Here is a 14,736-nt window from a genome sequence, read left to right as displayed (position 1 = left end):
TGGGAGCCAGGTTCATGCCTGGACCCAATCCAGCAAGGAAGAGATGGAAAAAAAAGAAGGTAAGTGGATTCAGAATCTAAGGAATAGTTTTCAACCTTTTTCCTATCCTGTGAAAGACAAAAGGAAATTGTGACCAATGTAATGTCTAAATAAGACGTTTTACAAAGCAATTCCTTTTCTCTTGAAAATTAGAGTAAATTTGTATGTAGCTTATTTACCTAGGGTGTATAAAACAGCTATAAACTGTAGCTCATTAACAACCTGCATGCTATACACCAGCAAGCCAGTGCCTTTTCCAAAATTTAGAATTGCCTTTAAGACCATTAGAATTTTTTCTTTTCTTCCTAAGGCAGTAAACCTTAGCAAAGGAGACCCATTATGTTGTCTTAGAGTAAATGTTCTTAGTAAGAAGTATTTTGCTGGATTTAATACTTAGACTGAGACAAGAGAATCAAGATTTAGAGGCTAGTCTGGGCTATAGGGCAATCACAAGGCCAGCCTGAATTACACAGTGAGATCCTAAAAAATACAAAAATTAGGTGTGACATTGCCGGCTGCAATCCTGGCTGTCGGGAAGTACACAGGATGATCAAAGTCTGAGGGTGGTCCCCGGGGAGGGGGGGGGGGGTGGAGGACGACGACAACCAAAAGCTGGGTAACATGTAGTGGTGCATGCCTGCCATCCCAACTACTAGAGAGGCAGGTATCAGGAGGCTCAAGGCTCAAAGCTAGTCCAGCCTAAGACACCTGCCTCCCCACTTCCCCCACACGCAATAAAGCAGTGTGCTGGTGTCTGCCTGTGATTCCAGCTACACAGGAAGCAATAGATAGGACTGCAGTTCAGGCTAGCCCCAGACGAACACATGAGATCTTACCCAAAAAGTAAAGCAAGCCAGGTGCCAACGGCACCTAGCTACTCAGAAGGCTGAGCTCACAGAACTCATATTCAAAGCCAGCTGGGGCAGGAAAATCATGGACTCATCTTCAATTAACTAGCAAAAAGCCAGAAGTGGAGCTATGGCTCAAGTGGTAGAGCACCAGCCTTGAGCAAAAAAGGTAAGGGACATCACCCAGGCCCTGAATTCAAATCCAAGTAATAAAGAAATAGAAGAAAGCAAAAAGGTATGCTGGATGTGGCTCAAATCAGAGCACCTGCCTAAGAATATGAGGCTCTGAGTTCAAACCCCAGTGCTGTTCCACCCCAAAAGAAAAAAAAAAACTAGTGTTTCCCTTCTTGATAAACATACCAGAAAATCAAAAATTCTTAATCATCATTACCAATACAGAAAAGAGATTAGCATTCCAATTTAAAATTTACTACTGGTAATACAATTTAAGTTATTTAAAAATAGACTTAGGTGATATATCTGCCAAGAAACTACTTGTTACAGTGGAATTGATTAACTGAATATCTGAATTGAGGTCAGGCCCCAAATTCCACTAACACATGTGCCCATAAATCCCTTAGACAGCCGGGCATCGGTGGCTCACACCTATAATCCTAGCTACTCAGGAGGCTGAGATCTGAGGATCATGGTTCAAAGCCAGCCCAGGCAGGAAGTCTGTGAGACTCTTTTCTTTTCTTTTTGTCAGTTGTGGGGCCTGACCTCTGGGCCTAGGCTCTGTCCTTCAGCTCTAGGCAAGCGCTCTACCACTTGAGCCAGTGCCACTTCCAGCTTTTTCTGCTTATGTGGTGCTGAGGAATTGAACCCAGGGCCTCATGCATAGAAGGCAAGCACTCTACCACTAAGCCACCTTCCCAGCCCAGTCTGTGAGACTCTTATCTCCGATAAACCACTAGAAAACTGGAAGTGCAGCTGTGGCTCAAGTGGTAGAGTGCTCACCTTGAGCTGAAGAGCACAGGGACAGTGCCCAAGCCCAGAGTTCAAGCCCCACCACCGACCAAAAAAAAAAAAAAATCCCTCCTGAGATTTTTGTAGTCTGAGTCATGAGCAATGAAATTTGGTAAGAATTTCAACCCTGCCTTTTCCCAACCTGTTTTGAGTCTACCCCTCACCACAAACACCGTTATAACCTAAGCATAGTTCCCATGAATTTTTCTATGCTGCTTACCATGCCAATGGCCAATGCCTTACTTCAGATCTCATCATCTCATTCTTGACTAACACCATCTCCAAAGTAACTGCTTTTCACATGGGCTTATCAGCCAGTAATCCCCACATGGCATTTCTACTTGTTTGCTAACTTTGCTTGCTCACTGTCTAGAAGATTTTTTTCAAGTATACAAAGGCCCAAACACTTTAATCCCTATAGCAGACCAAATCTGCAGTTCTTCAAGGCTGCACATTATTACATATTTCCAGAAAGCTATTGATAGAAATATAAAAATTCTAAGAAATATTATCAGATGTGAAGTTATGGCCCTTTTTATTCCTAATACTATTAAATTTTATCTGCCTTTTTTTTGGTTAATCTTGCCAGAAGTCTGTTATTTTTTTTTCTTGTTATTTCATTGCTTTCACTAGTACCTTGACTCGTTTATTGTTTTATGTCTTATTCCCTAAAAATTATAAAGTTTACCTAAGTAAACTCCACTATCTTTCCTTAATAACTTGTCCACTAAGATCATAAACTTGAGGCCTGATGTGGGAACACATGCCTGTAATGACAGCTACTTAGGAGGCAGAGGCTGTAAAATAAGGATTTGAGGTCAGCCCAGGCAAAAAAGTGAGAGATTTCATCTCAACAAACAACCTGGGCCTGCTATGTATCTGTAATTCTAGCTATACAAAACTTATTGAGATGCAAGGCCAGTGATAGAAAAACTATGCTCTGAACCGAAAAATAACTAAAATGCATAAAAATAACTAAAATGAATACCACTTTAGCTGTTCAAGTGATGATACCTAACCCCTTTACACCTCTTCCCTCCAAGAAAAGGGAAAAGAAAAAGAAAAACCAATTGGCCAGCATGGTGGCTCCCACTTTAAAAAAAAAATAATAATTTTACTCTAAAAGTGATATACAGAGGGGTTACAGTTATGTAAGGTAATGAGTATATTTCTTGTTGAATGTTGTTAATCCCACCCCTCATTTTTCCCCCACTTCCTCCCCGCCCAAGTTGTAAAGTTCATTTTCAACACAGTGTCTTATACAGCTGTTCTATTGGTTCACCCTTTGTCCTTTGTCTCACCATTGTGTTACCCTTCCCTTCCCCAAATCAGATAAATGCATATACAAGACAGTGTACCAAAATCAAAACCATTGACAACAAGGGATAAACAAAAGGAAAAAGAAATACAAAAGAAAAAAAGAACTTCACACAGTACATTAAAAACAAAAACCCCATTTCCTTATCTTGGAGTTCATTTCACTCAGTAGATGAATGGATCAAGAAAATGTAATACACACATACAATCAAATTCGATGCTTCTATCAGAAAGAATGCTCGCCCCATTTGTAAGGAAATGTTAAGATAGAAAAAAACCTTATTAAATGAAGCCAGACCCAAAGAAACTATAGGCTCCATGATTTACCCCATTTGTAATAATTAGTATATGTCTAGGATAGTCCTAGCAGAGGATCACAATAACTCAATAGCTATATACATTGACCATATAATGGCTCACACTTTTAATCCCAGCTATTTAGAAGGGGAAGAATGAAAGGATCAGGGTCCAAAGCTAGTTCTGGAGAAAATGTAGGACTCTGAAAAATAAAAACAGAAAAGAAGCTGGGCACTGGTGGCTCACACCTATAATCCTAGCTACTCAGGAGGCTGAGATCTGAGGACTGTGGGAAGAAAAGTCCATGAGCCTCTCATCTCCAACTAACCACCAGAAAATTGGAGTGGCACTGTGGCTCTAAATGGTAGAGCACTAGCCTTGAGCAAAAAGAGCTCAGGGACCACATGAGCCACAAAAAAAAGTCTGGGTTCAAGTTCAAATCCCAGTATTGTCCTCCTACCAAAAGAGAAGCCATGAACTAAATTATAAGGTAAACAGTAACTCATTATAAGGTATAAAGTAAATCTAAATATATAATAATTTCACTAATCAGTGAGAAAATATTAATGTTCACTAATAACACATGTTAGCAAACTTAACTAAGATCATGATTTTATAAAACATTGCGTTAGATATAATACTATTTGCTCCACCTCACATTCCATAAACTATTTTATTTAGACCCTCTTACACATTTGCAATACTGTCCAGGCCTTCACAATGAAGCTTCTAAAAAATATTCAGCTGAGCACTGGTGGTTCATGCCCTTAATCCTAGCTACTCAGGAGACTGAGATCTAAGGATCAAGGTTGAAAGCCAGACTGGGCAGTTAAGTCTAAGGGACTCTTATCTCCATTTAACCACCAAAAAGCAGGAGGTAGGGCTGTAGCTCAAGTGGTAGAGCACTACTATAATTTTAGCTAATTCAGAAGGCTGAGATCTGAGAATCATGCTTCAAGCTAGCCCTTTCTGTGGAAGGAAAGTCCATGAGACTCTTATTTCCAATTTACCACCAAAAAGCCCTAAGTGGAACTGTGGCCTCAAGTAATAGAGCCCCAGCCTTCAGTGAATAAAGCTAAGGGACAATGTCTAGGATATGAGTTCAAGCCCCAGTAACTGCGCCCCCCACCCAAAAAAAAAATGCAGCACTGGAAGCATGGTGGTAAAGACCACTACCAAGCAAACAAAATGAGTACTAGGCTCTGGGTTCAAACCCAATACAGCCCCTCCACAATCTAGATTTGAAGGACTACTGTAAGTAAAGGTAGTATATAGTTTATGAAAGCAGGTAAATATTTTAAATCCTTTATAAGCAGAATAAAGTATCAAAATTATAATACCATAATAGCAAAAAAACACAACAGTCATAATAAAGTTGCTATGCAAAATACTTAACACTGCACTCAGTTAAAGTCTTCACTACACTAGGAAATTAAGCATTACATATGCCAATCAACGTTGCAGACTGTTGATAAGCAATTGGGTAAATATCACTGATGTTAACATAAATTGGGACCCTATTTCTAGGAAGAAAGCTGCTAATATGTAACAAAAGCTCAAAGCTTTTTTGAACATGAAATTTTGCTTCTGGAATAAACCCTCAGGGAAATAAAAATGAAAAAAAAAGAAATCTAGTATAATCTTCTTGGCAGTAATCCTTTACAATAGCCAATGATTAAAACTATGTGACAGATAGCATGATAGATACCATACTCCAGAGGGACTGTTGTCAGGTGTTTTGTTTTTGTACATAAGGACAAAGGTGAGGCTAACTGGGAAGGCAGAATCTAACTCCTTACAACTAGGTAAAAACAGATGCTGTTCTAAAGGATATTTAGATGTAGAGAAAGAGCATTTAGTATAATAAGTGTTTGATTCTTAAGTTTCTAACAAATGACAATTTCAAAACTATATCACACTGAACTATTTATATATTGCTACCAATATCTTATATGTGCAAGAATTCTACCTCAAATTTTCTAAAACAAAGCTATATATAAATGTAACTGAAACATAAATTTGAGCCTGGCACCAGTGGCTCACCTGAGCTCAGTAGACTGAGATCTGATGATCACAGTTCAAAGCTAGCCCAGGCAAGAAAATCTGTGAGACTGTTATCTCCAATTAACCAGCTGTGGCTCACGTTGGAGAATACTAGCTTTGAGCAAAAAAGATAAGGGACTCTCCAGGCCCTGAGTTCAACCCCTTTCTATCCCACACAAAGTAGGTCTGAGCCAATTTAATGTTCAGAATAATTTATAAAATATCACATGCAAAGTTAAGAAACCAAGACATGTCTCAAAGTACACCTTTAATCTGAAGCCAATTTCATGTTGTGTCGTCTTAAATACTACATAATTTGCCTGAGCTATTACATTTCAAAGATGTTTGTACAACAAATGTTTATATATTTCACCTGTTCCCTCACAAAAGAGAAAAAAATTACTCCATTCTCCAACTCTTAATTTTCTAGAGTTTCTTAATTTAAGTTGAATTAAATTTTCTTAATTTTCCCTACCCCTGAGAGGGGAGTGGACAGTACTGGAGTCAGTGGGCAGGCTACACCCAGGCTACTTGAGCTACACCCCTGGCCCCTAAGTTCCTTCCTGACAGCGGTCCTGCCCTGCCCTGCCCTGCCCTGCCCCACAGGGACACCAAGAGTAGTGATGAGCTGCCACTGTGGCAGCACCATACCAGCCAGTGGTCTCAGGAAATGCTGCCAACATGCTGTCTCCCATTTCCAGACTTTGCCATGTTGACGGTATGGATGCAGACACAATGGCTTATGTTAAAACATATCAGTATAAAAAAAAATTCTCTTCTTGGCCCTAAAAGAGCCTCAGCTTCCTCAAACCCTGGAGCAGCTTCACGTAGGGGCTCTGCCTCAGTGGCACAGCAGATTCTCAACAATGAGCTGCAAGAGTGACTTAGGCTACCCATACCCTCTCCATCAATTTATACCGGGCTTCCTAAGAAGACTTTTAGCTGTATTTTTCCCCAAGCCTAACTTCAATTGTCTCCAACTTTTGACATTGGAATGGCCTCAGAACACCAATGTAGTCTCCATCAACTTCTGAGAAAAAAAAAATCCTAAAGTATAAATTAAATGAATAAGCAGTAAGGGCACTGACAAAAGTACTAGCTCACTTTTTCCCCCTGGTTGGAAAACTCTGGGGAAGCTTAGGAATCTTCTCCTACTAGAAAAGTGTCATTTTTTTGTTTTGAGTGGTTTTTTTTTGTTTTGTTTTTGTTTGTTTGTTTTTTGCCAGTCCTAGGGCTTGAACTCAGGGCCTGGGCACTATCCCTGAGCCTCTCTGTGCTCAAGGCTAGTGCTCTACCACTAGAGCCATAGCACTACTTCTGGCTTTTTCTAAGTAGTTTATTAGAGATAAAACTAAGTCTCACAGACTTTCTTGCCTGGGCTGGCTTCGAACCTCAATCCTCAGATCTCAGCTTCCTGGGTAGGTAGGATTACAGGTGTGAGGCATCAGCACATGGTTTAGAAAAGTTTTTTTGAAGTATTTTAAGTGCATAAAATAAATGCATAGAACACAAAATTACAAAAGGAAACCAACTATATTAGATCACAATTATCAAGATTTTTTAAAAATATGCTATATGTGTTGCTTCCAAATTAATGCTTTAACAGTATCTACTAGTAAATGTAATGCCTAAATCTGTAAGAGATGATGACTACAAATGTTATTTTGAAACTTTATTATAAAAATGTCTAGAAATTCTGTTAATGCCTTGGCTACTTATATTTGTGATGAAATATATATATTACATATATATAAATATAAACACAAGAAGTAACTTTTTAAAAACACAAGAGGTAAGTTGATTCTATTTTAGCTCAGATTAATATCAATAATAACAATACATTTTACCTACATAGTTTGATTTCCAGGAACAAAGAGCCCAAACTCTCAGCATGTATAGAAGGCTCACCCTATAGACATGGGGCTGTATCACCTTATCTATACAGGAACTGCCTCCCTCCTCCTGCAAATTTCTCCTACTTGAAAGTCAGAATGCTCCTCAAGCCCAGTCCTAAGCTTTCCGACTAGCCTATTCTGCTTTTCTCACCTGGTATTCGTTGAGAAGCAGCACGTTAAAGACTTCCTTACATTGGACACATAAATGGGCAAGTTAACTACCCCCCCATACAATTATTTGAAGATTAATTTTTTAAAAAAACGAACTCTTAGAGATGTCCTAAGTGTACATTATTAGCTGGTATGATCATCTTTAAAGAGGTAGATTTCTGGGAAGGGTGATGGGCAACTCTTAAGTAAGATATTTAGTACTGGCTCATGTAGAAGTAATCTCTGTTTTAAGGATATTGTCAAGAAAATGAAATATTTAACATTTTTGAGAAAATGAAAGCACAAAGGAAGTTTCTAAAACTTGCAGAACTACAACAGTAAACTGAAACATTGAATATAGATTCTCTTGTGAAAGTTTTGTAAATTTTCAAGAATATCTGTATTTTTCTTAAAGTAAGTAGAAAGATACATTGCCATTTGTAATTATTAACTTTAAGCGCTAAAAAAAAAGTTAAATCCACTTCAACTCCTTCATTTTTACACTTATGACAACATTAAAAATTCATTTAATAGGGGCTGGGAAGGTGGCTCAGTGGTAGAGTGCTTGCCTTGCATGCATGAGGCCCTGGGTTTGATTCCTCAGCACCACATAAGCAAAAAGAAGAAAGCCAGAAGTGGCGCTGTGGAGCAAATGGTAGAGCGCTAGCTAGCCTTGAGCTGAAGAGCTGAGGGACAGCGCCCAGGTCCAGAGTTCAGGCCCCACAACTGAACCCCCCCCCAAAAAAATTCATTTAATAGATGCTTAAAAACAGTAAGACAAAGACAGGTATATGTAAGTCATCTATGCAGCAGTAAAGAACCAAAGACTTAGGGAAGTGGTGCTGTGGCTCAAGCAGTAGAGCGCTCACCTTGAGCTGAAGAGCACAGGGAAAGTACCCAGGCCCGACTAACAGGCGCACGCGCATGCAGACGTGCACGCGGACACATGGACACATACACACAAACCCACCACTCCTCACAGAAACAAAGAACGAAAGACAGACACACACACACACACACACACACACACACACACACACACACACACACACACACACACACACACACACACACACACACACACACACACACACACACACACACACACACACACACACACACACACACCACTCCCCACAGAAACAAAGACTCAAATTGACTTAAGTTCAGTTCACTTCAAACTGACTTATTTGACAGTTCTACACTGTATATGTTCTGAGGCACCCAATATTATACAGCAGTAGCTGATTTTTGGACATTTCTTAAATATCTTTAAAATTAGACATTTCTCATGCAGCCAATCAGGCAGTCCTACCACAAAAACCACTAATCTTCTACTTTGTGATATCAAATCCCCCTTCTGAGAAACTGAAATGGTGCCTCAGGTGTGTCTCAAATGTTTGTTCTTTTGTTGATGAATTAAGCCTCCATGTAATACTCATTGTAACTTTTCTACTTACTGTCAAGGATAATACTTCCCTTCACTTTAATGCTATAAAATGACTAAACTAACAGAAAACAAGAACAAACAACAAACAGGCATTTATCATCCCTATCCAAAATGGTTTCAGTCTCAGTTAATTTAACAACCAAGGTAAATCTGAAGGCCAGGTAATCTGACACAATTAATGACTATAATTGTCATGTGTACTGATTTGATTTATGGTAGTCAAACCTCTGCTTAATAACCAAACTGTTTCTCGAGCTTTTCTAAGCTCAGAACTTATATAAGCAATTTAAATATCAAAAGCGCTAACAAAGTTTAACCCATCCTACACATTCCATAATGGTCTTTAGTGAGACTTCCTATGTCCTCCATTTCCCTTTATGCCACTACAATGGCATCAGGATATTTTTTTTTCACACACGTAATACAGTGCCTGTCTCTTCACTGTAGTGTAGACTCCTCAAAAACTAAGCATCTTTCCATCCTCCAGTGCAGAGACTACTTGGCACGTGATAACAACTGCCTGGCTAGGACTGGTTCTTTGAAACAGGGGTGACCAAACTTTCTGTAAAGGACAGGAAGGCAAATATTTTAGGTTTTGTACATTTTTGTTGAAACTACTTTGCTACTGAGTAAACAAATGAGCTATAATATGTTCAAATGAAACCTTACTTACAAAAACAGCCAAGAGGCTACATTATAGCCCAGGAACCCTATCCTACCAAGTATTTATATAGAAATTAGTGTTTATCCTTCCACAATTTTGTGCCCAAGAATGTAAACTCACATGTTGGTACTAAATAATGTATGATTATGTGTAACAGATCTATCTTTAATCTCATTTGGTTTGAGGGAAGAATTCAAGACTTTTACTATATGACTAAGGAAAAGTAATGGGAGCAGAAATAGAAGAAAGGGTTAAGTCAATTAACTGTGCCAGTGACTGGCGAGATAAGAAGTATGCTTAAGCCTGGCAATGAGAGGAAGAGGGCACCACTCAGGCAGATGTTTCACTCATTCTTCTGGATACTATCTGGATGAGATGCTAGTCCTTGCAACAACTATTTTGGAAGGAGAATGGGAGTCACTATTGAGTCTTTCCTGAGCCTCTGAACTTTATTATGTAAGATATTAAATTTCCTCATTGGCTAAGCTAGTTAGATTATTTTCTGTTATTTGCAGCTAAAACATCTTAAAATAATGTAAAGGCTCAAAACTGAAAACTGCTCACAAACTCACTTGCAGCTAATCCTATCTGACTTTAACTTTTCACAAATAAAAGAAACATTACGGTCTTGAAAGCCTACAAACTAACTAAACTGGGGGAGGGGAATGTCTCCATTACTCAATTTACTAATTTTATAAATTCTATCATCCTAGCAAATACAGCACCTCCTCCTTTGACACTGTGGCTAACAGTATCTTTTTGAAGGATTTTTTTTTTCTAGCCAAGGATTAGCTCCCTTTTTCAGGGACACATTGTAACAACTTCACATTTTGTTAGTCATAAGGGCCTTTCACCAAGCTCAAAAGCAGCCATGGGTGATATACAAATGAATGTCATGTACATGTGCCAATAAAACTTCAATTACAAAAATAAACAGCGGATTCAATCCACTGTCCATAGTTAGCCTGCCCCCCCCCCGCTCTAAACGGGTAATAGAAACCATCTTCTCAAATAGATCAACTCACTATTTTATATGGATATGAATTATGAAGAGTAGTAACTAGCATTTTTTTTTTGAGATGGAGTCACACTATGCAGCAGCCCAGGCTGGTCTTGAACTCAAGACCTGCCACCACACCTGGCACTATTTCTTTATCATTGTATCACCTGATATAAAGTTACTTTGTTTATAGAATCTATATACTTGTAACATTTATAGAAAAACTAAGCAGTTATGCAAGGATTGGTATAAGTGAGGCAGGGGGTGTCTTACACAACAGCCTACCTGAATGAAACTATCCCTTCCAGGAAGCTGACTCTAGTGTTCACTATTAAACAGAATACTGAAATAAGAAGTATACAGTTCACTATTCCTGTCTAAAGAGTTTCCAGTTAAGATACCTATCATATGACTATTAAATTGTCAGTTACACACCAAACTCTAGAAAAGAAAAAAATGAGCTTCACCTCCACTTTCAAGAAAATCTGCACAAGCATTTACACAAACACTTGTGAGAATTACCATAGAAAATTGCATAATTTTAATAGAACGATGAACATTTGAATAACAAGGTAATCTTAACCAACTTTAAGATCCCAAGTGAAGGATTAAAACGATGCTTATACTTGTGCAAGTACTGGCATTTTCTATAAACTAGGAATTGCTAACTTATTTTTAAAAAATATAACCAGGAGTTCTGGCAATAAAAAGAACTTTTACCTTTTCCTTTTCATCTTTCTAAATGTAATTACAAAGATATATTCAACTGGGAAGATATAACATAGCTATGCCAAAAATGTACTCTGCTTTTTAAAAATGGTTTTAAATGTAATTCAATATAAACATTAAAAAATATACCAGGAACTAGGGCTGGGGTTGGTAGCCTAGATCTATGATCTCAGCTACTCAGAAGGCAGATGACAGAAGTTTGAGGCCAACACTGGTAAAGTTAGCAAGAGACCCTCACCAAAAACAGAACAACAAAAACCTAAAATTAAATTGGGGTGTGGTTCAAGACCTACGGCACTTGCCTGACAAGTATCAAGTCCTGAGTTAAATCCCCAGTAATAAAAAGAAAGAAATAGGACAGACAGAAAGAGAAATAATAAATCAGGAACTTAAGAAATGAAGAGGCCAGGTGAGGTTTCTCTAAAACAGGTTGAGAGAGAACTCTCTGAGGTGAGAAGGGGCACCTCTACCACCAAAGAAATGAGGATGCTTACCTCCTGGCTCCAGAAGTCAGGGAGGTTCCCAGAAGAGCCAGCAGTGACCACTAACACCAGGAAACTTAAAATAACCTTGTAAGAGTGGAGCCTATAGAAACCCAATCCAGCTCCACCAAATGCTATACCCAGAGGTCCCATCAGAGTAAACTAGCACCCACCAATGCTGTGGGAGGAGCCATCAGGTGACATCCTAGACTTCCAAATTCACAGCAAAATGATGAAATTCTCCCGCATGGGCTCTACCCTCCAGCCTGCTCCGCACCTATTGTCCTAGGCTTTAATCTTTGGCTAATATTGGTTCAAATTTGCTCCCACTAAGTAGCACTGGTTAAAAAGCAGCATTACCTTGTAAAATGGATTAAAACTCAGCAACATCGTTCAACACTTCAGACTCTGTACACAGAATGTACAGTTGGATATATTAAAAGATTTTAGAACTGAAAGTAAAAACACAAAGACTTCTGCCTCAACAGCTTGCCAAAGATAAACAGTGAATAATTAAAAAAAAAAAATCCAATTCTGCTCTTGGGACTGGTGAAGCAATAAACAAAAAACCGTTGTTCTCATCCCCAGGGCTACTGACAATTAGCAGAGAGGAAAAGCACAGCCAAACTTGTCGTTTCTTAGCATCACAGAGAAAATAACTTCATTTCCAGTTAAGTTATAACAATTTAAAAAATGAAAAAAAAGGGGGGGACAACAAATGCAACGATTTTCCCGATATGGACATTAATTACGTCTTTCCACAAACACTTTTGAGACTCTCCTACAAACTCATGTGTGTGACTATAGGATATCGGCTTTAACAACAACGTCTCAAAAAAGCAAGAATCTAACATTTCCAAGTGCCATCATCAAATCCTAGCTCATTAAAAAAACCTCTAAAGCACCTCAATGTCTATTCCTTCCTTACTAACAGTTTACCAGCTGCTTAAGTTCCAAAATACATTTTAAAGTGAGGAGGCAGAGAAACAAAGTCAATGAAATCCTTTTTACAGTACACTATTAACTTCAAGAGGAGTAACTCTACATGTTGTCATAATTCAAAAGCATGGTCACCCTCGAAGATATATGCACCCTGGCGAAAAGTAACACACACACACAAATTCTCATCTTTCAAAAAAAAAAAAAAAAGGACCTGCAACCCCAAAGTGGTAGCCTTTTCTCAAATCTAATTTTGCTCTTTTGCTGCGGGCAAAGGGATTAAACTATTATTTATCCAACAAAAACGAACAGGGCAATTGTTCATCCCGAGTTCTGTCCATCCTAGGGGGGGAAAGGAGTATTTAGTGTTCTAAAACGAAAAAGTACGCTCAGTCAACAATAGCTTACAATGTCTGTGTCCCAGTCCTCGTGTATCCAATAAACCTTTATTATCGGAAGCTTTTGTATTTACATCCTGCCCGGTCCTGTGTGCCCCCGGACAGCCCGGGGGGGGGGGGGACTCCACGCGACGCCCCAACATCTCCCCCAAAACACAAAGACATCTCACTGGTATCTCAAAACATATACTTTGATGTACGATCTCATCCATAGGCGAGTGGAGATGGGCCGGGGGGGGGGGGGGCGGCAAACCAGACCAAAAAGGAGAAGAAAACCCCACCGCGCACGTTTCCGGCCCCAGGCCAGCCGCGCAGGCCCCGACGTGCCCGGGGAAGCAGCCCGCCCGCCCGCCCACCCGGCCCCGCGCTCCCAGCTGGCTCGCGCGCGTGGAGTTCGGAACCCTTCCAGGAAAAGTGGGGGGGGGTCCGTCGGTGACACCCCCTTGGCCAACTTCTCGGTGGGCTTCTTAAAGACTCAGGACCGGACGGGTAGAAGCAGCCAAGGAAAAGTTCCCGGGCCCGGCCGCCGCCCGCATCCCCCCTGGCCGGCTGCTGCAGCAGGTAGCGCCGACGGCCAGGACCCGGGGTTGAGGGGAGTGAGCCGAGGCCTGCACCCCAAACCCCGCAACGCACGCACGCACGCACGCTCGCGGTCGGGTAACCCGACACCCCACTTTCAGACTGCCGGTCGGAGGAAGGGGGGGGGGGGAGTTCGGCCAACGCCCTCCCTGGACGGCCCCGGGCCGCGCCCGCCCGAGCTCAGGCCCGGCGGCGGCCCCGGAACGGAACCCGGCGCGGGGCCGCCGCCGAGGCCGGACGCAGACGCGGGGCCGCGCGGGGCATCTCCGGGCCGGGGAGCCTCGCGCTTCCCGCGCGTCTTCGCAGGCCGTCGGCCATGGCGACTCCCGGCTGGGGCGCGTCAAGGCCCCGCGCCGCGCGGGGCAACTTGCGGCCGCCGCCGGCTCAGTGTCTCCGGCGGAGCGCGCGAACGCGAGTGGGGGAAGGGACGGCTCCGGAGGCTTACCCGAGAGTGAGCGGGTCCTGCCCCGCCGCCGAGTGGCTGAGGCGGAGCGCGGGGCGTCGCGGCTGCCGGCAGCGAGGGCGGGAGGGACGGCAACGAAGCGAGCGAGACGGTGGTGCGAGCGCTCGGCCGCCCGGGAGGAAGGAGCAGGCGCCGCCGCCACCGCCGCCGCAGACAGCTCGGCAATATGGCCGCCCGGCGCCTCCTCAGGGGGAAAGGCGGGGCCGCCCCGCGCCCCCCGCCTCCCCCTGCCGGCCAACGGGCCTGGCGCCCGGGCCTTGAGCGCCAACGCCGCGGCCGCCGTCAGGGCGGGGTCGGCCCGGGGCCCCGGCGCCGCCACAGTCTGTGCGCGCGCGCGTGCGCGCGCTCACGCGGGGCGGAGGCCGCCGCCTCAGGCCGCGAAGCGTGAGGTTCCGAGGGGCGGGGTGAGGGAACCCCGAGGTGAGGGACTACGGGGTAGGTCGTCGGGGGGGAGGTGGACGACGAACGAGCGCGTCC

General features: G+C 42.2%; 1 protein-coding gene across 1 annotated transcript in view; it reads right to left on the bottom strand.

Moving 5' to 3' along the window:
* Nucleotides 1-14,435, bottom strand: part of Rdx (radixin) — a 64,064-nt gene extending 49,629 nt beyond the window's left edge. Inside the window, exon 1 of the mRNA XM_070038142.1 lies at nucleotides 14,242-14,435. The gene's annotated coding sequence lies outside the window, so the exon portion shown is untranslated. The remainder of the gene's footprint in view (nucleotides 1-14,241) is intronic.
* Nucleotides 14,436-14,736: the final 301 nt, after the last annotated feature.

The sequence above is a fragment of the Dipodomys merriami genome, unplaced genomic scaffold (genome assembly GCF_024711535.1).
Source record: "Dipodomys merriami isolate MVZ:Mamm:240054 unplaced genomic scaffold, mDipMer1.0.p SCAF_29, whole genome shotgun sequence".
Taxonomy (NCBI): Eukaryota; Metazoa; Chordata; class Mammalia; order Rodentia; family Heteromyidae; genus Dipodomys; species Dipodomys merriami.
The sequence above is the reverse complement of the archived record's forward strand: the minus strand, read 5'-3'. Positions and strand labels throughout refer to the sequence as shown.